The sequence below is a fragment of the Haliotis cracherodii genome, unplaced genomic scaffold (genome assembly GCF_022045235.1).
Source record: "Haliotis cracherodii isolate W230 unplaced genomic scaffold, xgHalCrac1.p SCAF_3, whole genome shotgun sequence".
In the NCBI taxonomy this organism is placed as follows: domain Eukaryota; kingdom Metazoa; phylum Mollusca; class Gastropoda; order Lepetellida; family Haliotidae; genus Haliotis; species Haliotis cracherodii.
Window position 1 is genome coordinate 54,028,569 of NW_027266286.1, and position 26,445 is coordinate 54,055,013.

Sequence of the window (26,445 nt, forward strand, 5' to 3'; positions counted from 1 at the left end):
ATGGGCCACAAGCCGACCAAACCCGTGCCTGACAAGAACCCTGATGGTCAGCTGTTCATCTCACCCAAGTACTCCGCCCATCACATGGAGGTGAGGTCATGTTTTAAAAATAATAATAATAATAATAATAATAATAATAATAATAATAATAATAATAATAATAATAATATTATTAATAAAAAATAAATAAATAAAAAAATAAAATAATGTATTTATGATGCACCAAATCTACTCCTAAAACATCTGCACTTAATTATTGCTCTCAGCTCCATGGGGAGTATGCAAACACAAACTGTCTATGAAGCGCTAGAAGGTTAATAATAATAATGAATAAAAAAATAAAATAATATATTCATGATGCACCAAATCTACTCCTAAAACATATGCACTTAATTATTGTTCTCAGCTCCATGGGGAGTATGCAACACAAGCTGTCCATGAAGCGCTAGAAGGTTAACAGTCACATTAACATCTCGTCCTACCGGGTACCCATTCACTGTTTTGGGAACAGGGGCATATTTCGAATAAAATCACTTGCCTAAGTTGACGCCTCATATGCTACTTGTGGTTCAATGTGGGGCAGTACCGAAGTCCGAGGAACTCTCAGAAGTCATGCTTCTGAACACGGCAATTGATCCAACTACCAGCTCCCGTGTGTCTGATTGTAACGTGTTCATGGTGCCCAACTTGTTTGTTTATTGTTTAATGTCTCACTCAGCAATCTTCCAGCTATATATGATGGTGGTCTGTAAATAATCGATTCTGGACCAGACAATCCAGTGATTGACATCATGAGCATCAATCCAAGCAATTGGGTTACGATGACATCGATCAACCAAGTCAGCGAGTCTGGCCACCTGATCCCGTTAGTCGCCTCTTACAACAAGCATAGTCGCCAGGGTTGCTGAAGACCTATTCTACCACAGATCTTCAGGAGTTGAGGCTCGTATCTATTTGATTGATTATAGCTATCAGAATCATAAATCAAGGCAGCAGAGGTTAGAGCTGGGTGGGCTACACCAGGGACGTGCTGTGCACCAGTGGTGTTACACCATGTTTACAGACGAATCAAGGTTTTGCCCCAGCTGGGGCAACAATTCTTGACCATGATCGGTGTGGGGCAGTATCACAAATGACAGTCAAATTGATTTGGTTATTGAGAATGGACATTTGACTTGCCAGCAATATATTGACAAAATTTAGCATCCTGTCGTTTCATTCGCTAGAATTATTGTCAGAAATTTGGAACTGCAAGATGACAATGCCAGACCACTTCTTACCCAGGTCGTCACCGACTATCCCTGAAGAAAAGAATTACGGACATTGGACTGGCCCGCTAAGTCATCAACAGTATGTCATTAATGTGTCATGCATCACGCAACACGGTAGACACACTGTGGTTGACCTACATTCCCAAAATTAGTTTTAGGATATATAGATAATTAGATATATAACCTTGTTTGTGTTTCCCCTGTGAGCTGCTACACAAGAGCCTGGCGCAGCTCCTGGTGTTTCAGGATATATAGATATATAACCTTGTTTGTGTTTCCCCTGTGAGCTGCTACACAAGAGCCTGGTGCAGCTCCTGGTGTTTTAGGATATATAGATATATAAACTTGTTTGTGTTTCCCCTGTGAGCTTTTGCACAAGAGCCTGGTGCAGCTCCTGGTGTTTCAGTATATATAGATATATAAACTTGTTTGTGTTTCCCCTGTGAGCTTTTGCACAAGAGCCTGGTGCAGCTCCTGGTGTTTCAGGATATATAGATATATAATATAACAAGGGTATTTTAGAAAAAGGTTTTTTTGGTATTTACTTAAAATGTAGTTTACTAAACTAAGCTTTTGGGTAACATATAGACGCATATGAGAGAAGTGATTGAACAGGGTGAGGGCATAACCCCCAGGGCAAGTGATTATGGATTTTGCTTTTATTAGTCACTAGTGTGAGATTAGTAGAATTCGGTCTTGCAATAAAAATGTCAGAAGAAATAGATGGATGGAACAAAATTGTTAGATTAGTGGTGATCAAATATTTATGAATACTACTGCTTGACTGGAATGTCTAAATAACAGGATTAAGTATCTTTTCGGTCTTCCAGTCTGGCAGAAGTAGCTGAGGGAATTTGATAAGATGAGTATGTCCAAGGTGACCAATGACTTAAAGAGGTAATCAAATTGGTTTGTCCGAAAAGTTTGATGGTAAAACTAATTACTATGGAAATTGGGGAATGACCATTATGACTCATTTCTCATGATGTCAAATGTGAATTTGGAGGGAGGAGCTAAAATTATCATCGATAGTATTTTGTTAGTTGTCCGAGAGTGGTGCGGGGAGTCGGGAGCATACAGCTGAACAGAACGGTTCTCTGTAGGTTTTGGGATCCCGAGTCAGAAAAGAAGTAGAGTTAACGTTCATCAGAAAAACCATCAGGCTCTTCAACCATCATCTAGGTATGTGTTGTAACTATATCAGGCAACAACAAGAATATATCTGAGGACCTTGTGTGTGTATTTATGATTAACTCTATCATAAATAAAAAGGACTGGAGCAAACCATCTGACTTGTGATTTCGAAAGAGAGCTACATCATCCCTAGAACGAAGGAGTAGTTGATAAGTAGAAGTGACCATAGGTAGAAGGGTAAAGTACCCGGAACCTAAGGTTACATATGGCGGAAATGCTCTAAGATCACCGTACCATGCTCATCGCAAGTTTGAACGGTTTGAATCTGCAGCGGAGTTGATGGACACTTGATGGTTGTTAGCCTGACACGAGCCGATGCTATTTGCCACTCACGGTAGGTGATGTCCTGTAAAGTGTGAATTGATTGTCAGGGATGTGTTTTGCCCTTGTATTTGTGAACTACACTCATCAGCAGGACTATGGTTGACTGTTTGAAAGCCGTGGGGTGGTCAGTTTCCCATGAAGAGACTGTGTTATTGATTTCTTTGGTAGTACGGCTACTACCATAACAGTGATATTGATTTTCTAGTGTGGGACAGTCACACTGATGGAGGACCCTGGCTGCACGCTTGTGTGCATAGGAACTTTCTGCAGTATTATAAGACTGTTATTATCTCTCATCACCAACAATGAGCACGAGAAGTCTTGAAATTATGATGTTGAATTTGGACATATTGTCAGAGAAGAACCAAAGTGACTCAAAATGTTTCATGACAATGAAACTTGTTCTGCCTCTGATATTACAGAGACAAATGACAGTTTATTTTCAAGAGGACTTGGAAATAAGGACAAATTAGACAACAGTTTTGCAGCTTTAGCAAGGGCTTTTTCCCTAAGTCAGTTTTCTCTTGAGAAATTCAATGGAAGTGATCCAGAAATTGCAAGTTCATGGTTAAGCAGATATGAGAAATTTAATTCTTTACATCATTATTCAGAAGAATGGACAAAGACAGCATTTAGTTTATGGTTAGACAAAAATGCTTTAAAGTGGCATGAAGCTAAAGACTTTAGAGACAATTCCTGGAATGAGGTGAAGACAGCTTTCCTTGCAAGGTACAAAATAGGTTCAGCAAAATGATATGAAAGACTAGACAAGCTTTATAATAGGAAACAGAAACAGTCTGAGGATTTTGAGGACTTTCTTCAAGAATTGCAATATGAGGCAAAACATCTTGATAGAGTGGACGACAACTTTATCATGGATGCCATCATTAGGAATTCTCAACCTCACATTAAAAAGTTCATTTTGACAAGATTGCATGAGACCAAGGATCAAGTCCTGGAAAGTGCGAGAATAGCAGATACTGCATTTGGACTGGCCACATCAGAGAATGACAGACTTGTTTCTGTTATAGAGGAGCTCGTTGGACAAGTATCCTTATTGACCAGTGCAGAAAATACTCGAACAGGAGGGAACTTTTCATATGAGCATCAGGATGACTCTATGTACAGAAAACAGTACATTAAAACTGGGACTGAGTGTACTGATGACCAACAACCAGTGAAGAACGGGACACAAACATTCCATCAACATCACAGAAGTGGTTGTGCATCAACACATGTTTATATCAGGGACATGAGTGACAATGATGTGCCCTGTGGACAAAACTGGAGCCCTGCTCCAAGGAATATGAACATGGAGGAGCATAAGGTGTCACAACCACTATTATGGAACATTTATGGACAATGAGGTAGGACACATTTTAGTATGTCTGAGAGTCTTGTGAGATCTATGCAATGTTTTCAATGCTGTAGGATAGGGCACCTAAGCAGATTCTACTTTTCTAATTAAGCAAAACATATGCAAAGGTTAACAGGGGCAGTGCTACATGTGGATTTGAGCCTGCCGCCAATATAGCAAATATTGATTTTGATAATGTTGGTAACATCATAGGCCACTCTTTTACAATGAGAAATAATACAGAACCAGATCATAGAAATGATAAGTGATTTGAGCGAGATTGTTGTTTTGACTTGTAGTGTGGGCTTATCTCACAGCAGTATTAGGGTTAAGATATCTGGAAAGACTTCCAGTGCCCTATGGGACACAGGTGAAACTTTGAGCTGTATGAATTCAAATGTATTCTCATCTATTGGAGGTGAGAGTAGTTTTCCTATAACGAAATGAGGTGCAAGGTCATTGGTCGATGCAGAAGGAAAAATGTGTTAGGCATATCTAAAATTCCTCTTACAGTTGGTCAGCTATGTATTGTACAGGACTTTGAGGTCTTTTAGCCTTATCAACTGATGTGTTGTTAGGCTTAGATTTCTTGAGAAGCCAGAAGGCTAAAATTGATATTAACCATAATAGGTTCACTTTGTAGGATGGACTTACAGAGACAAATTTCATTGCCTATTCAGATTAATTCCAACCTTGTTACATGTATATGTGATGTGGTACCACCACCACACATGAAACTTTGTTGCCGGTGTACATTAAGTTAGGCTTTGTTGAGCCGATTGAGTCTATTGCAGAATGGTTACATGTGTGAGGTGCTAGATATCTCACTTCATCTGTCAATCAAGTACCATTGTTTAGGTTGATGAACCCTGCTAGTTCAGAGATTAAGTTAGCAATAGGTGTCATTGACGAAGTCGATATTGCCAATGTGTATGGAGAGTTAGGAAACAGTGACAACACACATACCATGCCTATCACCACAGGTGACAAAGCATTCAACCGTGTTGATATTGACGGGACTCATTGATTGACGGGAATATGGATATCCAAATATGAAATGGGAGTTGATAAGTCGTAGAGGAATGCGATACCAAGTCCGATTAGCAGGTGTCTCGAAAAGAGAAGGGGTCCTAAGTGAGTTTCTCAATTCAGAAATTGTGGAGAATTTCCATGTCAGAAGAACAATGACAGGGAAAGTGAAGAAAGAAAACAACAAAAAGTAAACAATAGAACTGCAAGTAAGGAAGTGTGACAATCATATAGGTATATGATATGCAGAGGATATGTAGATCCAAGGTTATGATAATAAGTTGGTTTTAGTCCCAAGTTATAGTGTCATGTGTCAAAGCAAATGGGTACCCAGATAGGAAATCAAGGATGATAATGAAAAGTCGTAGAGGTAACATGCCTACGCAAATATGAGATGATGAACAACGTCGTAGGGGTGAACATGCCTACGTAGATATGAAATGATAGTAAGTCGTAGAGGTCACATGCCTACGCTGTCAAGCCGTGGAGGAGACATGCCCACGTAGTAATAATGTCGACAGGGACGTAGAGGAGACATGCCTACGTTATTTGAATATAAACACATAGATGTGGACATGCCTATGATGTTTCAAAGCTTGAAAGATCAAGTCTAGAGATGCCTGACAGTCTCTAGTGGTGAGGTAGATATGTCTCTACCTCAAGTTGCTGAGTATATTGAGGACAGTCGAAAGACTAACGATAAATTCACTCGGGACGAAGGACAGAGGGTCGATTTGTCTCGTAGCCTGGGTGAAGACCTATAAATCGGTCGTGGGATGTAGATGATTGGCCAATCATATTTGTACAGAAGAGTTTTGCCTAGTCAGAAGGCTGTTGTATACCTCCTGTTGAGGAGAGGAAATGTTTGAAGAGAGTACAAACAGTACAGAGTTTTTTTTCAATTTTTTTTCATGAGTTATGATGCTGACACAGATAAAGACACAACGATAGGAGTGAAAAGGGACATACGGTTATATTTTATTGGGATTGAAGATGTAAGAAATCAGAAGTTGTTTAAAAACAAGGCTGTTTTAACTTAAAAATATTCAACTGACCCACAAGTACAGCATATTATTGACACATGAACTGGAACTGTATGAACATAAGCGCTGTGTTCTGCGGTTTACTTAATGTTGGTAGACATTATTTATGAGAGAGTAATATGTTGTATGGTACATTGGTGACGATCAATTGGGATTGTTGTTTATTGTTTTCACTTAGGGAAGATATGGCTTTATAGGGATAACAGAGTAGGAACTGAGATCAGATTTAAAATCTGAGAGGTAACTTGGATATTTGCGTTCTAAAGGACCCTTAGGCTTCGCACTTAAAGCTATGATGACACTACTCATGATGTGGAACCCATTGACGACATGCATTCCGGATATCTATCTCTGGGGTTAATACCTTCAGATATTTGGGACAATTTAACGTACGAACAGACATGGTATCATATATTCATTACTGAATTGCCCAAGATCTCTAACTATCCGATTCTGCTTAGAGATACTTGTAAGAATATTAGTCTTCAGGCGAATCATACGTCCTGTGAAGAGAATATGAGGGCTATATTGAATTTTACTTATCGCATACATGACGACACTTCCGAAGACATGTTAGAAGGAGTTACTTTGATCAGAAATATTATTATTCAAGGTCAAATTGTTGGTTCTCAGACGCGCTCTAAGGGAGCTTTACTACCTTTTACTGGTGAATTCTCACATAATTTATTTGGTACCGCCATGACAGTAGCGTGAACATAATACGTCATGAACTTATCAAATAGAATGAGAGCGGAAGAAGCAGCTTTAAATTACATGAGTTCGTACATGTCTAAGGCCAATGACAGAGTGGACGGTTTGAAGCAAGGTATAATTGCAAATCATAATGAATTGCCTGAACTAATAAAGGTAGAGAGAGGATGGTAAGATACGATGGTTTCAGGCCATGTATGCATATTGGATACAACTTGTTGCAAAGGAGTTACATTTTGCTACTATGGTTGAAAGGAAGATTAATCAGTTGAGCACATTATTATATAAGTTGTTAGAAAATGTACTATCACCCGAGTTGATACCTTTCCGACATTAAAGACGGACTCTATCAAAATAAGGAGAGCATTGAAATGTCACAGTTTTAGAAATTTAAGTGATCTCAGACATACTAGTGTCCTCTTGTATAAATGTTGATGTTATACTGTATTCAAGATGTTACTTTTACTACATGTTTTATGTTTTTGTGCTGACCTATATGCATTTATTTATAATATATATGATTGGGTACACCTACCATATGAGAAAAACATATGTTGAATTTCATGAGAGAAAATCTATCTGTTATATGTTACCAGTATGTTGTATATGGTGCATTGCATTGCATCGCAGGAGTTGATTGATGTTTGAAAACATATACTGTATTGGTAGATGCATATGTGTTCTACAGTAACACTTGTGAAGAGTTTTACCATTAGGAATTGCATGTTTGATGACTTGAATATTTGTTGATAGATTGCACGTGCGATCACTGCCCAATGAGACATTTGACAATATTCTATATAGGTGCATGTCCAGTGACTTTACGATAAGTTGATGTTGTTTTGCTGTTGAAAAAAAACAACAAAAAAACAACTATTGTGATTGTTGAGTCAGGTGAGATGTTGTTTGTTTACTGAGTATAGATGCTGAAGCTAAATTTCAACATTTACTTGAGAAGAACAAACTGTTGTAATCTTCAGTTAAAGAGGACTTCATGGAGTGTAATGCATGAATTTAAAGTAATTTCCTATTTGATTTACAAATGACTGAATTTGGGACAATTAACTCTTTTGGACATCAGAGTCAACGTTTTCGCTGTCATACATGTAGGAATGAGCAACCTCATTCTATAAGATGATGGAGAGAATCATTTCTTTATAAACTTCCAGGACATTTTTGATTATTTAAGATGGAGAACTTTTCCCATTGGATCGAGACCATAAGAGTAAGAGTAAGTTGAATATGTTCTAGAACATACGGACATGGAACATGTTGATGATACAGAATAGTAAGATTATATATTGGATACACAGAACTCTGAAACTGATCATCAGTTGGTTATTGGTGTTGTGATACTAATGTGATTTTTTGCCTGAAGGAAAATGCTCATATGTCTTTATATAGAAAAAGCAAAAACTTTACAAAGAAACATAATTTGATTATGCCTTTATAAGTCTTGGCATGTTATTATTCTCAGATAGGTACAACCCAAGACAGATCCTATCTGAGACATTACCTTGTACAATTTCATTGTATTGATTTTTCTGGTCCTCAGATGCATACACACACAAGTTGTTACATATTGATATTGTACTATTGTATTTACATCTTATATTCTGTTATCATTGGTCAATCGCATGGGACATGCTCTACAACGGGAAGGGCATGTATAACAAGGGTATTTTAGAAAAAGGGTTTTTTGGTATTTACTTAAAATGTAGTTTACTAAACTAAGCTTTTGGGTAACATATAGACGCATATGAGAGAAGTGATTGAACAGGGTGAGGGCATAACCCCCAGGGCAAGTGATTATGGATTTTGCTTTTATTAGTCACTAGTGTGAGATTAGTAGAATTCGGTCTTGCAATAAAAATGTCAGAAGAAATAGATGGATGGAACAAAATTGTTAGATTAGTGGTGATCAAATATTTATGAATACTACTGCTTGACTGGAATGTCTAAATAACAGGATTAAGTATCTTTTCGGTCTTCCAGTCTGGCAGAAGTAGCTGAGGGAATTTGATAAGATGAGTATGTCCAAGGTGACCAATGACTTAAAGAGGTAATCAAATTGGTTTGTCCGAAAAGTTTGATGGTAAAACTAATTACTATGGAAATTGGGGAATGACCATTATGACTCATTTCTCATGATGTCAAATGTGAATTTGGAGGGAGGAGCTAAAATTATCATCGATAGTATTTTGTTAGTTGTCCGAGAGTGGTGCGGGGAGTCGGGAGCATACAGCTGAACAGAACGGTTCTCTGTAGGTTTTGGGATCCCGAGTCAGAAAAGAAGTAGAGTTAACGTTCATCAGAAAAACCATCAGGCTCTTCAACCATCATCTAGGTATGTGTTGTAACTATATCAGGCAACAACAAGAATATATCTGAGGACCTTGTGTGTGTATTTATGATTAACTCTATCATAAATAAAAAGGACTGGAGCAAACCATCTGACTTGTGATTTCGAAAGAGAGCTACATCATCCCTAGAACGAAGGAGTAGTTGATAAGTAGAAGTGACCATAGGTAGAAGGGTAAAGTACCCGGAACCTAAGGTTACAATAACCTTGTTTGTGTTTCCCCTGTGAGCTGCTACACAAGTGCCTGGTGCAGCTCCTGGTGTTTCAGGATATATAGATATATAACCTTGTTTGCGTTTCCCCCTGTGAGCTGCTACACAAGAGCCTGGCGCAGCTCCTGGTGTTTCAGGATATATAGATATATAAACTTGTTTGTGTTTCCCCTGTGAGCTTTTGCACAAGAGCCTGGTGCAGCTCCTGGTGTTTCAGGATATATAGATATATAACCTTGTTTGTGTTTCCCCTGTGAGCTGCTACACAAGTGCCTGGTGCAGCTCCTGGTGTTTCAGGATATATAGATATATAACCTTGTTTGCGTTTCCCCCTGTGAGCTGCTACACAAGAGCCTGGTGCAGCTCCTGGTGTTTCAGTATATATAGATATATAAACTTGTTTGTGTTTCCCCTGTGAGCTTTTGCACAAGAGCCTGGTGCAGCTCCTGGTGTTTCAGGATATATAGATATATAACCTTGTTTGTGTTTCCCCTGTGAGCTGCTACACAAGTGCCTGGTGCAGCTCCTGGTGTTTCAGGATATATAGATATATAACCTTGTTTGCGTTTCCCCCTGTGAGCTGCTACACAAGTGCCTGGTGCAGCTCCTGGTGTTTTAGGATATATAGATATATAACCTTGTTTGTGTTTCCCCTGTGAGCTGCTACACAAGAGCCTGGCGCAGCTCCTGGTGTTTCAGGATATATAGATATATAACCTTGTTTGTGTTTCCCCTGTGAGCTGCTACACAAGAGCCTGGCGCAGCTACTGGTGTTTCAGGATATATAACCTTGTTTGTGTTTCCCCTGTGAGCTGCTACACAAGTGCCTGGTGCAGCTCCTGGTGTTTCAGGATATATAGATATATAACCTTGTTTGTGTTTCCCCTTTTAACTGCTACACAAGAGCCTGGCGCAGCTACTTGTGTTTTAGGATATATAGATATATAACCTTGTTTGTGTTTCCCCTGTGAGCTGCTACACAAGAGCCTGGTGCAGCTCCTGGTGTTTTAGGATATATAGATATATAACCTTGTTTGTGTTTCCCGTGAGATGCTATGTTTGTGTTTCCCCCTGTGAGCTGCTACACAAGAGCTTAGTGCAGCTCCTGGTGTTTCAGGATATAGAGATATATAACCTTGTTTGTGTTTCCCCTGTGAGCTGCTACACAAGTGCCTGGTGCAGCTCCTGGTGTTTCAGGATATATAGATATATAACCTTGTTTGTGTTTCCCCTTTTAACTGCTACACAAGAGCCTGGCGCAGCTACTTGTGTTTTAGGATATATAGATATATAACCTTGTTTGTGTTTCCCCTGTGAGCTGCTACACAAGAGCCTGGTGCAGCTCCTGGTGTTTCAGGATATATAGATATATAACCTTGTTTGTGTATCCCCCTGTGAGCTGCTACACAAGAGCCTGGCGCAGCTCCTGGTGTTTTCCTCCACTCCCCGGGAGACGGCCATCGGCCGTGCCTTCAGGAGGGTCATCAAGCAGGTCATCCCTCAGATGTTTCAAGTTGGGGAGGATATCTTGATGAAAGGTAATGTTTTCCAGGTTCTTACTGTTTCAGTCTTAAAGATTATTAAATCATAACAACATCTTTGGCATGTTTGTTATGTTATGTTATTAGCAGCGAGAGCTTGTGTAAGGCTATGTTAATGTACATGGTGCAACATAAACAAATTATCATGATTATATTCTTTATTAGCATCATAATCAGTATTAGTATGTTTTGTGAATGTGTGGTCAGTAGAGGTGTGGCCTGGCTGTGTTTGTGTGTCATCATACCCCCTTGATAGAAACCCTTGACACAACCCATGACACAATCCTTGACACAACCCTTGATGCACCCCTTGACACAACCCTTGACACAATCCTTGACACAACCCTTGATGCACCCCTTTGACACAACCCTTGATGCACCCCATGACACAATCCTTGACACTGTCCTTGACACAAAATCCTTGACACAACCCTTGATGCACCCCTTGACACAATCCTTGATGCAACCCTTGACACAATCCTTGAAACGACCATTGAAGCAACCTTGACACAACCCTTGACGCAACACTTGACACAACCTTTGACACAACCCTTGACACAATCCTTGATGCAACCCTTGATGCAACCATTGACACAATCCTTGACGCAACCCTTGGTGCAACCCTTGACACAACCCTTGATGCACCCCTTTGACACAACCCTTGATGCATCCCATGACACAACCCTTGACACAATCCTTGACACAAAATCCTTGACACAACCCTTGATGCACCCCTTGACACAATTCTTGATGCAACCCTTGACACAATCCTTGACACAATCCATGATGCAACCCTTGACACAATCCTTGACACATCCCTTGACACAACCCTTGATGCAACCCTTGACACAATCCTTGAAACGACAATTGACACAATCCTTGACACAATCCTTGATGCAACCTTTGACACAACCCTTGACACAATCCTTGACATAACCCTTGACACAATCCTTGACACAACCCTTGACACAATCCTTGACACAACCCTTGACGCAACCCTTGATGCAACCCTTGACGAAACACTTGATGCAACCCTTGACACAACCCTTGACGCAACACTTGATGCAACCCTTGACACAACCCTTGATGCAACCCTTGACACAACCCTTGATGCAACCCTTGACACAACCCTTGACACAATCCTTGACACAAACCGTGACACAAACCTTGACACATTCCTTGAACAACCCTTGTACAGAACTCTTAATAGAATCCTTGACACAATCCTTGACAACACTGATAACAACAAAGCTCAAACACATTCACTCTGGATGAAATGACACATTGGTCCACCGGTGCGATGATATGTTACACTTTCTTAGTACACCTTGATTAAAAACATGAAAAGAATTGGAAAATATCTGTTAACACCAAGTTGGCAGTGCACATGCTGACCAAATCCTGCAATCAACCGAAATCTGCATGACAGTTTATGAACAGGATTTTGATTTCATTGAGTGATTTTGATTGGACTGTGCATAGACTCGTTAGTCCAGCCAAAATCTAACTCCATAATACCAGCCTAGTTCGGCAAGGGTGGAAGCTGGACTTTTATAGCCAGTTAACTCTCTTGCCTCGGGAAGATGCCGGTGGTTAGGCGCGCTAACTTGGTGGATGCATGTCATCGTATGCTCTTGAAGTCAATCATTGGATTGTCTGGTCCAGACTTGACCGCCGTCATAAAGCTGGAATAATGCTGAGTGCGGGGTTAAGCAACAAACAAACAAATATACATACAAAAAAACAAAAAAACAAACAAACAAACAAACCTAGTTTTCAACACACTTCTCATATCGACAGGGAGCTTTTTAATTCCAGTCAGGAAGAAGTTTCCGGAAGCCACCCTGAATAACCCATTCACGGCAACTTTGAGGTCATCGGGACAATACCACATTTTATATATTTATATGCTTTATATATGACATAAGTAAGCACTATATGGCTTCACACCCAGGTCTGGTTCAGGGCTCAGGTAGCCATACTCTGCTCAGAACATGAAATCAGCGTTAGAAATTGGCACTAGTCCTATAGTCCTTGTCAAACTGCCCAGTAGTTAAGGTATCTTAAGGACTAGTAACTAGACTAGGACAAGAAATTTGCCATTTTTAAGCGTTTTGCTATGTGTTATCATTATAAGGACTAGTGGTACAAAAATGTTAGTTTCTACCGCTGGAAATCCAACTGTGGTATATCAGGACATAACGTTTGAGCAAAATAACCTTCAATAATGTCCTCCCTCCTAACATTAGGTGATGAGTGTTCTGGCATCTACTTCATCATGGAGGGAACTGTTGCCGTGGTTACTGAGGATGGGATGGATATCATTGCAACCTTAACTTCTGGTCAATTCTTTGGTGAAGTGTCAACATTGTACAAGCTTCCTGTGACTGCCAGGGTCAGAGCTGAGAGTCTGTAAGTTGCTGAGGTTGTCTCCCCTGTGCTGTGGGTTGAATGAAAGAAGCTAGCAGCTGTATAGTATTCTGTACAAAAGTGGAACTAACATGAGGCTGATAATCTGGATGAAATAACATTTGAGTTTGGGCAGTGAGTGAGTGAGTGAGTGTGTGAGTATGGTTTTACGCCGCTTTTAGCAATATTCCAGCAATATCACGGCGGGGAACACCAGAAATAGGCTTCATACATGGTACACATGTTGGGAATCGAACCAGGGTCTTTGGCGTGACGAGCAAACGCTTTAACCATTAGGCTACATACCGCCCCAAGGGGTTTAAGATAACTCCTGGAATGATGGAAATTTTAGACTGACTTGTGTCTGTGTCAGGATGTGTGGAGTTCCCTCGTGCCAAGTGTAATGTGTTGAGCAGTCTGTGCCAAATATGTTTTAATTCATCGTCTGAGTTTGTCATTAGGAATAATTTTCTGCATATTTTAGTGTTACTAGGACAATTTTTAGGTGAGCTAACTATACAGAAAGAAAATTTGCTAGACTCGGACTAATAGTTTGAGTGGCAGATTTGGTACTTATGGACAGACAACATTTTGTAGTTTATAACTTTGGGATATGTCAGATGAACCAGAGGAGCGTGAGTCAGGCCAATATGAGGCAACATGTTTTAAGCAAATAAAGTAAACTATGAAATAAAAGTTGAAATATTTATGAGTTTGTGCTGTTGGCCATCTGTTTTCAGCTGACAAACCTCAACCAGAAATATTTCATCCATATTTGTCATACTTGCAACCAAAATATTTCATGATTCGTCACATATGTACATAATATATATACCCTGCATATATCGTAATAAACCATCCACAAAACTCAAAAGTTTCTGTTTGTTTCCTCACATCTTCCCTGGAATGTCTGTTAAATAACCACATGCTGTCTGTAGGTGTGAGTGTCTGGTGTTAAATAACGACATGCTGTCTGTAGGTGCTGTAGGTGTGAGTGTCTGGTGTTAAATAACGAAATGCTGTCTGCAGGTGTGAGTGTCTGGCGTTATATAATGACATGCTGCCTGTATGTGTGAGTGTCTGGTGTTATATCACCACATACTGCCTGTAGGTGTGTCTGGTGTTATATAACCACATGCTTCCTGTAGGAGTGTCTGGTGTTATATAACCACATGCTGCCTGTAGGTGTGAGTGTCTAGTGTTATATAACCACATGCTGCCTGTATGTGTGAGTGTCTGGTGTTATATAACCACATGCTGCCTGTAGGTGTGAGTGTCTGGTGTTATATAACCACATGCTGCCTGTAGGTGTGAGTGTCTGGTGTTATATAACCACATGCTTCCTGTAGGAGTGTCTGGTGTTATATAACCACATGCTGCCTGCAGGTGTGAGTGTCTGGTGTTATATAACCACATGCTGCCTGCAGGTGTGAGTGTCTGGTGTTTTATAACCACATGCTGCCTGTAGGTGTGAGTGTCTGGTGTTATATAACCACATGCTGCCTGTATGTGTGAGTGTCTGGTGTTATATAACCACATGCTGCCTGTAGGTGTGGGCGTCTGGTATTATATAATGACATGCTGCCTGCAGGTGTGAGTGTCTGGTGTTATATAACCACATGCTGCCTGTATGTGTGAGTGTCTGGTGTTATATCACCACATACTGCCTGTAGGTGTGTCTGGTGTTATATAACCACATGCTTCCTGTAGGAGTGTCTGGTGTTATATAACCACATGCTGCCTGTAGGTGTGAGTGTCTAGTGTTATATAACCACATGCTGCCTGTATGTGTGAGTGTCTGGTGTTATATAACCACATGCTGCCTGTAGGTGTGAGTGTCTGGTGTTATATAACCACATGCTGCCTGTAGGTGTGAGTGTCTGGTGTTATATAACCACATGCTTCCTGTAGGAGTGTCTGGTGTTATATAACCACATGCTGCCTGCAGGTGTGAGTGTCTGGTGTTATATGACCACATGCTGCCTGCAGGTGTGAGTGTCTGGTGTTATATAACCACATGCTGCCTGTAGGTGTGAGTGTCTGGTGTTATATAACCACATGCTTCCTGTAGGAGTGTCTGGTGTTATATGACCACATGCTGCCTGCAGGTGTGAGTGTCTGGTGTTGGAAGAGGACCATGTGAGGGAACTTCTCCCTCACAGCAGCAAGGTGGTGGACATCATCAACTGGTTTGTGGCCAAGAAGTACATCCCTACCTCCAGTCATGTGGACTCAGCCAGGATCTACAGGAGGACACTGTTGGTGTCATTACAAGAGGTCAATAACTACACCAGAGCTCTCTTGTTGAGATGTTTTATTTAACTATTGCATATTCACCAGTCAACTGACTGTTTATGGACATTTTAGCACATCCTATACCATTTTCGAAATGCTTAATATTCAACATTTTAAAAAATTGACACACGGGATCAGGTGGTTGATGCATGTCATCGATCTAAATTGTGTGGATCGATGCTCATGATGCACAATCACTGGATTGTCTGGTCCAGACTTGATTATTTTACAGACCGCCGTCATATAGCTGGAATATTGCTGAGTTTGGCGTTAGAAACAAACAAACAAACAAAACGGACTTGGTATGCTAAAACAAGTATGTAAGTTATGAAGACCTTGTTATCAAAATATTCAGCTTATTTAAAACCAGCATCAAATTGTTTAAATCCCTCTAACCATGCCTATTCAGCTGAAGAAAACATGTGTTTGCTTTTACAGCTGCCACTCTTTGAAGGCTGGTCTGAGGTTTCACTGAAAAACCTGGTCTTGTCAGTGTCAGATGACAGTGTCGTTCTGTATCCTGTCATCCTTCATCACCTGTGTAGGAGACCCACCCAACACCCTTTACATCCTGCTCAGGGGGAGGTAAGTCTAGGAGACCCAACTATCATCCTTCACATCCTGTTCAGGGGGAGGTAAGTCTTGGAGACCCACCTAACATTCTTCACATCCTGTACAGGGGGAGGTAAGTCTAGGAGACCCACCTAACATCCTTCACATCCTGCTCAGGGGGAGATAAGTCTTGGAGACCCACCTAACATCCTTCACATCCTGTTCAGGGGGATATAAGTCTTGGAGACCCACCTAACATCCTTCACATCATGTTCAGGGAGAGGTAGGTCTAGGAGACCCACCTAACATCCTTCACATCCTGCTCAGGGGGAGATAAGTCTTGGAGACCCACCTAACATCCTTTACATCCTGTTCAGGGGGATATAAGTCTTGGAGACCCACCTAACATCCTTCACATCATGTTCAGGGGGAGGTAAGTTTGGAGACCCAACTAACATCCTTCACATCATGTTCAGGGGGAGGTAAGTCTAGGAGACCCAACTAACATCCTTCACATCATGTTCAGGGGGAGGTAAGTTTGGAGACCCACCTAACATCCTTCACATCATGTTCAGGGGGAGGTAAGTCTAGGAGACCCACCTAACATTCTTCACATCCTGCTCAGGAGGAGATAAGTCTAGGAGACCCACCTAACACCCTTCACATCCTGCTCAGGGGAAGGTAAGTTTGGAGACCCAACTAACATCCTTCACATCCTGCTCAGGGGGAGGTAAGTCTAGGAGATCCACACCCTTCATCAATCTCATGAAAATCAGATCTAAGTTCTCGCTGCCGCTAAAGAGGCCGCTAGATCTGAGGACATCCCATTACGGGTCACGTCAGAACGACCTTTCACGAACTTTGACCGACCACTGACAAAAAGTCGACATCAGCCAATTAGAAAGCAGCTTTCTCGAGCTTTACGGCACTCGTTTCAACCTGGCAACTTCCATTTCCGACTACGCTTGAAAAATATGTTGACACAGTTCTTGATTAAAATTTTGAAAAGTGAACAAACGAACATTCGGGAATGTCTAATAAATGGTTGAGATTGTATGGCAGTGCTTCCTCCATTCGAATGTTTATCCGACGGAAGTGAGAGAAAGACGATATTTATACGGAATCAGTCATACGGGCCGTTTGGAATGAAAGGTCGTTTTGACGTGACCCGTAATGCGATGTCCTCAGATCTTTGTTTAGCGATAGCGAGAACTTCGATCTGATTTTAATGAGATTGCGCCCTTCATCATCTGTGTAGAAGACCGTCCTAATATCCTTCACATCCTGCTCAGGGGGAGGTAAGTCTGAGTTGACCTGCAGCCCCAGAAATGAAGACAAAAGACAATTTCGTACAGAGATCTCAAAAGATTTGTGAGCTGGGGCGTTACTGTGAAATGGTTGATTTACCCTGCACTTCAGAACCCAGTGTTAACAATAGTTATTCCAGCAATGAAAGACCATATAGGGTTTTTGGTACAGATTAGTCTCTGACTCTATGCTTAACTGTGAGAACGTAGTATGATTGCCTCTGCTTAATGCATGTCAAATATGTGCCTTGTGCCTTTGGTTATGACATGCATGTCCCCGGGGACATCATATTGGGCCAACTTAAGCACACTTATCAATCAAATAAATATCATTGGCCCATGTTGATGGGCCTGTCATCACAAAATCATAGCCCTTATCAAGAAAGGAGTAAGTTTAAGTCAATCTACCAGATCAAAGATGTTCTGATTAACATACTAAATGAATGACAGATATCCCAATCATAAATGGATTATCTATTTGTTTTGATATTTGTAAATTTGTCATTGTTAATTCCACATGATTTCTTCCATGTTGCTGTGGCAGACGCCTACTTTTGTTAGCCTTCGTAAGGGACTTCATGGGCTTTGAATCAAGCTGACGACACATTTTTTGTGGAAATTGTTCTATCATCAAGGTGAATAAAGGTGGAAAAAAGAAGTTCCCCTAATGCCAAGTGATGTTTAACTGACAATTCAGTTGGTTAATGCCTGGTTATAGACAAAGGAGCCATTGCTTTAATCATAAGTTAAAGTTACCATGAAGAGAAGATGTGAACCAGATGTTCTGTCTCCAGGGCTGTCATCTCAGGGAAGTCTGGAGTCTGTGTAGAAACAACAGCCGAGAAATACCCCATTGTCATCGGGGAGGCAGGTGGGTCTGACATTGTCATCGGGGAGTCGGGTCTAACATTGTCATCGTGGAGGCAAGTCTAACATTGTCATCAGAGAGGCAGGTCTAACATTGTCATCGTGGATGCAGGTGGGTCTTACATTGTCATTGGGGAGGCGGGTCCAGCATTGTCATCGGGGAGGCAAGTCTAACATTGTCATCAGAGAGGCAGGTCTAACATTGTCATTGGGGAGGCGGGCTGACATTGTCATTGGGGTGGCAGGTGGGTCTGAGATTGTCATCGGGGAGGCAGGTCTAACATTGTCATCAGGGAGGCGGATCTAACATTGTCATCAGGTAGGCGGATCTAACATTGTCATCGGGGAAGCAGGTGGGTCTAACATTGTCATCGGGGAGGCAGGTCTAACATTGTCATCAGGGAGGCGGATCTAACATTGTCCTCGGGGAGGCAGGTCTAAAATTGTGATGGGGGAGATGGGTGGGTATAACACTGCATTGGAGAGGTAGGTCTAACATAGTCATTGTGGAGGCTGGTCTAACATTGTCATCGGGGAGGGTGGTCTAACATTGTCATTGGGGAGGCAGGTCTAACATTGTCATTGGAGAGGAAGGTCTAACATAGTCATCGGGGAGGCTGGTCTAACATTGTCAGCGGGGAGGCAGGTCTAACATTGTCATCGGGGAGGCAGAAATGGGCTTCACACATTGTACCCATGTGGGTAATTGAACCTGGACCTTTCACGTGCGAGTGAAAGCTGTAACCAAAAGGCTACCCCAAGACCTCCATTTGTCTGAGCGCTTTCCTTTAATAAGTTTAATAAGTGACAAGTCTCTATATGCTTTACATGTTTACAAAGAGTAGATGGCTTGAATAGCTGTTATAAAGAAAACTTGTTCTAATGTACTGCATTAAAGGTAATTGGTTCCAGTGAAAACAGACAATATGTGGTGAAAAATATATGAACTCCTTCATTGTTACCCATGGCATTTACCTTTAGGATTATTTGTAAAGAAGGCGAGCATGCTGAACGTGATGACAGTGACACAGTGCCAGGTAGTGTCCGTCTCACTGGAGCATCTGACAACATGTCTGGAGCAGGTGGGTGGTGTGCTTCCACGTCAGAAGATCCGGGGTAGAATAGGTCTACAGCAACCCATGCTTACCGTAAGAAGCGACTACGCTTGTTGTAAGAGGCGACCAACGGGATCAGGTGGTCAGGCTCACTGACTTGGTTGATGCATGTCATTGTATCCCAATTGCGTAGATCAGTGCTCATGATGTCAGTCACTGGATTATCTGGTCCAGACTCGATTATTTACAGACTGCCATCATATAGCTGGAATACTGCTGAGATCATATCTGTAAGTGCCGATGATGTCATATATTGTTCATGACGTGAAAAATGATTTCTTGACATGATTGAGATTCTCTGAGGTAAAACACATCCTCACTCTAAGATATGCAGAACCATGAGCACAATTCATGGACAATTCCCTCTTCCTTCCCAGGGTGCCACAAGCTGCAGAGAATTCTGGGAGAGGAGGACAGAGTTGTGGGAGAACTTTGTTCATTATCGGGAGAACTTGACTGACATACACCAGGATGTGTTGCAGTATGAGGTGAGAGTTATGGGAGAACTTTGTTCATCATCGTGAGACATACATCAGGATGTGCTGCAGTATGAGGTGAGAGTTATGGGAGAACTTTGTTCATCATCGTGAGACATACATCAGGATGTGCTGCAGTATGAGGTGAGAGTTATGGGAGAACTTTTTTCATCATCGAGAGACATACACCCGGACGCTGTGCAGTATGAGGTGAGAGTTATGGAAGAACTTTGTTCATCATCGAGAGACATACACCTGGACGCTGTGCATTATTAGGTGAGAGTTATGGAAGAACTTTGTTCATCATCGAGAGACATAAACCCGGACGCTGTGCAGTATGAGGTGACATTTGGTCTTTTTTGGTTGTCTGTTGTTTAACGCCGCACTCGGTAATATTCCACCTATATGACGGTGATCTGTAAATAATCTAGTCTGGACCAGACAATCCAGCGATTGACATCATGAGCATCAATCCACGCAACTGGGATACGATGACATGCATCAACCAAGTCAGCAAGCCTGACCACCTAACTCCGTTAGTTGCCTCCTACGACAAGCAAAGTCGCCTTTTACGGCAAGCATGGGTTGCTGAAGACCTATTCGGATCTTCATGGGTCTTGTGCTTTGTGTAAAATTGAGACATTCTTGCTGTGTGAGTGAGTAAGTTTTACAGTACTTTTAACAATATTTCAGCAATATCCTGGCAGGGGACACCAGATATGGGCTTCACACATGGTACCCATGTGGGGAATCGAACTAGGACATTCAGTGTCTTAAGTGAACACTTTAACTACTTTGCTACACCACCACCCCTCTTGCCATGTCCTGAACTTGAAACATGAAAACCTCACGTGATCTGTGAAGTTCCTGCTTTAAACTTGCTGGTTCCGGCCTAGCACTCTGTAAGTGCCTGTAAGTGAATGAACTTGCATGTCTAGCGCTGTTGCTATCCCTTACCATAAATTACTGTTGACTTATGGGAAGTCAATGATCGCCCCCAGGAGGTAAGGCATCTTGTGATCTGCACTGTATGGTGGTGTGTTTGTAGTACTTTCTGTGACTTGAAGGTAAAGTTTTCAAACACTCTTAAGTCTGTCATGGTTAAAACAAAGGGGTGTCAAAATAAATCGAAATATCGATATATTGCTATTGGTAAGCATCTAAAGTCAATAAATCAATTGTTAAATCAGTTTCCGATCAATAGTATTTATTTCAGTCAGGAATATCGATAGTTTCGATTGTATTTACCATATCAATAAAATACATGCAATGCTGGTCAAATTTGTTTTTCTTTGGATCATGAGTGGTAGTAATTTACACATGGTAATGTGGAAGTTTCTTTTTCTTAAATTATTACGTTAAAGAAAAAACAAATCAGTCATATCTCAAACTTTGCTTTTTATTTGTTGCTATGGTTATCACATTCAAAGGAAACTTCAGTTCCAAGGTTTTATTCAACTCTCAAATCCATCTAAAATGATACACTGACAACTACTGATATTTATTGCAATAGTTGCTTGCAATATCAATAGTTATTGCAATAGTTTCTTTCAATATCAATAGTTATCGCAATTGTGATTTCCAGACCAATAGTCACCCCTATTAAAACACCACAGAATTTTCTGTGTATTCTCAGTTTGTGAGTTATATAGACATTATATTCAGGTTATAACTTTCTGAAAGCCTACATGACCAGTGAACATTGACTTGGCCATTTTTCTCTCTGCGCCCAGTCCACTGTGGCACAGATAGTTTTTGTGTTTTGTCACTAGAGGGCGCTGATTGTATCGTGAACATTTACGTATATCACAAAGTGAGTAACCCCAAACTTCAGATCAAAAATAACAAATCCTCTAACACTTTTTATGAAATCTTTTTCATACGAAGAATTTGTTCTTTTTTTCTTTGGAATGAATGTGAGCAGATCAAGTCCCAGTGAAGTGCCTTCAATATTACTGTACACTGGCATTGGGAAATGGCAATTCTTAACCCCTGATGGGGCACTGGCCAAACTTTCTAGAACTGTGTTGAAGAGTCAGCAAGTGGTTTAAGTGTGAGTGAGTGAGTTTGATTTGACGCCGCTTTTAGCAATATTCCAGCAATATCCTGGCCGGGGACACCAGAAATGGGCTTCACACATTGTACCCATGTCGGGAATCGAATCCAGGTCTTCGGCGTGACGAGCGAACGCTTTAACCACTAGGCTACCCGACTGCCCCGAGGGGTTTAAGATAACTCCTGGAATGATGGAACTTTTAGACTGACTTGTGTCTGTGTCGGGATGTGTGGTGTTCCCTCGTGCCAAGTGTTATGCGTTGAGCAGTCTGTGCCAAATATGTTTTAATTCATCGTCTGAGTTTGTCATCAGGAATAATTTTCTGCAGATTTTAGTGTTATTAGGACAATTTTTAGGTGAGCTTACTTTTCAGAAAGAAAATTTACTAGACTCGGACTAGTAGTTTGAGTGGCAGATTTGGTACTTATGGACAGACAACATTTTGAAGTATATAACTTTGGGATATGTCAGATGAACCAGAGGATCATGAGCCAATACGAGTCAACATGTTTTAGGCAAATAAACTATGAAATAAAAGTTGACATATTTATGAGTTTGTGCTGTTGGCCATCTGTCTTCAGCTGACAAACCTCAACCAGAAATATTTCATCCATATTTGTCATACTTGCAACCAAAATGTGGATTTCTCCTGAGTGCTGCTCTCTCTCTCAACAGGTGACCTTCCAGTTCCTGTCTAACTCCTCCCTGTTCAAGAACACCACTCTGCCCCTCCTGCAGCATCTGGTGATGGAGTCTCACGTCCTGGGTCTCACTGATGGGGTGATGGCCTACTCCCAACATGACTCAAGTAGGTCCTGTGTCTAGTATATGCTGAAGTGTTACTGAGTGAGTGAGTTGGGGTTAACGCCGCTTTTAACAGTATTCCAGTCATATCACGGCATGTCAGCTTAATGTGGGAGGAAAGCCTAAAGTGATGCAGGTCTTAGACGTTTACCACTTCGGTGAAACCCACGAGCACGGGTATGGTTCTGACAAACCTAGAAACATAATCGGGGCGAATCGGGATTCGAACCCACAATCATAGGTTTCTGGCGTGCCCAAAGGACGCAACTCTGCACAGCGAATTGCGGCGCCTTAGACGACTTGGCCACCCATGCCCCCTGAAGTGTTACTAATAGTACACCCAATCACCCATAAAATAAACAAAAGTATTTATTGATATTTGTATGCTCTTGATTTTGCTTATTGGCAACACCCACCATCGCTCAAGTAAGGTTTGTGTGTTGGATATGGTGGAGTCTTGTGTTGTGTATTGGATATGGTGAAGTCTTGTGTTGTGTGTTGGATATGGTGGAGTTTTGTGTCGTGTGTTGGATATGGTTGAGTCTTGTGTCTTGGATATAGTGGAGTCTTGTGTTGTGTGTTGGATATGGTGGAGTCTTGTGTTGTGTGTTGGATATGGTGGAGTCTTGTGTTGTGTGTTGGATATGGTTGAGTCTCGTGTTGTGTGTTGGATATAGTGGAGTCTTGTGTTGTGTGTTGGATATGGTGAAGTCTTGTGTTGTGTCGTGGATATGGTGGTGTCTTGTGTTGTGTGTTGAATATGGTGGAGTCTTGTGTTGTGTGTTGGATATGGTGAAATCTTGTGTTGTGTGTTGGATATAGTGGAGTCTTGTGTTGTGTCTTGGATAAGCAGAGTCTTGTGTTGTGTGTTGGATATGGTGAAGTCTTGTGTTGTGTCGTGGATATGGTGGTGTCTTGTGTTGTGTGTTGAATATGGTGGAGTCTTGTGTTGTGTGTTGGATATGGTGAAATCTTGTGTTGTGTGTTGGATATAGTGGAGTCTTGTGTTGTGTCTTGGATAAGCAGAGTCTTGTGTTGTGTGTTGGATATGGTGAAGTCTTGTGTTGTGTATTGGATATGGTGGAGTCTTGTGTTGTGTGTTGGATATAGTGGAGTCTTGTGTTGTGTCGTGGATATGGTGGTGTCTTGTGTTGTGTATTGGATATGGTGGAGTCTTGTGTTGTGTGTTGGATATGGTGGAGTCTTGTGTTGTGTGTTGGATATGGTGAAGTCTTGTGTTGTGTATTGGATATGGTGGAGTCTTGTGTTGTGTCGTGGATATGGTGGAGTCTTGTGTTGTGTGTTGGATATGGTGAAGTCTTGTGTTGTGTATTGGATATGGTGGAGTCTTGTGTTGTGTGTTGGATATAGTGGAGTCTTGTGTTGTGTGTTGGATATGGTGGAGTCTTGTGTTGTGTGTTGGATATGGTGAAATCTTGTGTTGTGTGTTAGATATGGTGGAGTTTTGTGTTGTGTATTGGATATGGTGGAGTCTTGTGTTGTGTGTTGGATATGGTGAAATCTTGTGTTGTGTGTTGGATATGGTTGAGTCTTGTGTTGTGTCTTGGATATGGTGAAATCTTGTGTTGTGTGTTGGATATGGTGGAGTCTTGTGTTGTGTCTTGGATATGGTGAAATCTTGTGTTGTGTGTTGGATATGGTGGAGTCTTGTGTTGTGTCATGGATATGGTGAAATCTTGTGTTGTGTATTGGATATGGTGGAGTTTTGTGTCGTGTGTTGGATATAGTGGAGTCTTGTGTTGTGTGTTGGATCTGTTGGAGTCTTGTGTTGTGTCATGGATATGGTGAAATCTTGTGTTGTGTATTGGATATGGTGGAGTTTTGTGTCGTGTGTTGGATATAGTGGAGTCTTGTGTTGTGTGTTGGATCTGTTGGAGTCTTGTGTTGTGTGTTGGATATGGTGGAGTCTTGTGTTGTGTGTTGGATATGGTGGAGTCTTGTGTTGTGTGTTGGATATGGTGGAGTCTTGTGTTGTGTGTTGGATATAAAGGAGTCTTGTGTTGTGCCTTGGATATGGTGGAGTCTTGTGTTGTGTATTGCGAACAGGGTGATTGCCAATATGCAGCATGAATGAGGTAGGTTATTAGGCCTAGAACAAAGTGTACTGACAAAATATATGAATACAAAAATTGGTTATTAATGAAATCTTCATAATCATCATTACGACTTATTCCAGAACAGCGGACAATTCTACTAGTGCTGGAAGGAAGGCTGGAGGTTACGGAGCTAGCAGCTTCTCCTTCGACAGCTGGTTCTCCATCAGAGACAGCTGGTGCTACCACACTGGCAGCAGGCTACTCACAAAGGACTGGTTCTTCATCACAGAGAGCTGGTTCTTCCTCACCACCAGTAGGTGTGAAAAGAACAGTGACACAGGGCGAGATCATTGGTAATGTATTCTTAATAAATGTTTCTTTAACTGTATAAATTCAAGAATAATTCTAGAGAAGTCTAGTCTTAACTAGTCTAGCTTTTTCACCATCGTCCCAAGGCAAGGTAGTTAACTGTCTGTGTACTGCCAACTGTTACTGGGTGTTAACAGATATTTTCCTAATCTTTTCATGTTTTTAATCAAGGTGCTCTCATGTTTTGATGCACTTTGCACGGTAAGACCCTTTTTATTACAATATAGATCTTGATTATCGATCAGATTGTCTTGACTGGGTGCAGCCATTTTGTTTCAAGCAAATGCAAGTGATATGAGTGATGGAATCTTATTGGTCAATAGGAGGGACATGGAAGGGACATAACTCATAATAGCCACTGGTGGCACTACGACTGAGTCTGGAAATTCCAGCCTAGTTTGGCAAGGGTGGGAACTGGACTTGCATAGTCAGTTAACACCTTTGCCTCGGGAAGATGTGCTTTCACAGCAGGGACACCTGTGACGGCACAGATGTAAGTTGACGCTCCTCTGTTTCAGTCAAAGTTCCAGGAGTCACCACCATGGTCACATATAAAAGTGTGGGCAAATCATCTGTCATAAAGTTTCCCACAACAGTCCTCAAACAGGCGTTAATGAAGTTTGCTGCAAACAAGGGCAAAAGCTGAACTCTACCTAAACGTTATCCTTGTGAAGCATTGAAGGATGACTCAGCATATCCACATGGCCTTAAAACGATTGTGTGTCTTTATATCTGATGTTAAGTGGTGAACAAGGCAGTAAAGGAGTATGGTTTTACGCCGCTTTTAGCAATATTCCAGCAACATCTGGGGACACCAGAAATAGGCTTCACACATTGTTTCCATGTGGGGAATCGAACCCAGGTCTTCGGCGTGACGAGCGAACGCTTAAACCACTAGACTACCAAACAGCTTAGGTGGTTGTCAGCATGGCCTTAAAACAACTGTGTCTTTATATCTGATGTATTAGGTGGTTGTTAGCATGGCCTTAAAACAACTGTGTGTCTTTATATCTGATGTTAGGTGGTTGTCAGTAGTCATGCTGTCAGACATACGGGAATATCCGACAATTGTTCATCCACAAGCAGACATACTT

General features: G+C 41.3%; 2 pseudogenes; both read left to right on the forward strand.

Annotated features, from left to right (window-relative positions):
• Positions 1-25,997, forward strand: LOC139473849 (uncharacterized; annotated as a pseudogene).
• On the forward strand, positions 3,169-4,155 carry LOC139475927 (uncharacterized; annotated as a pseudogene).
• Positions 25,998-26,445: the final 448 nt, after the last annotated feature.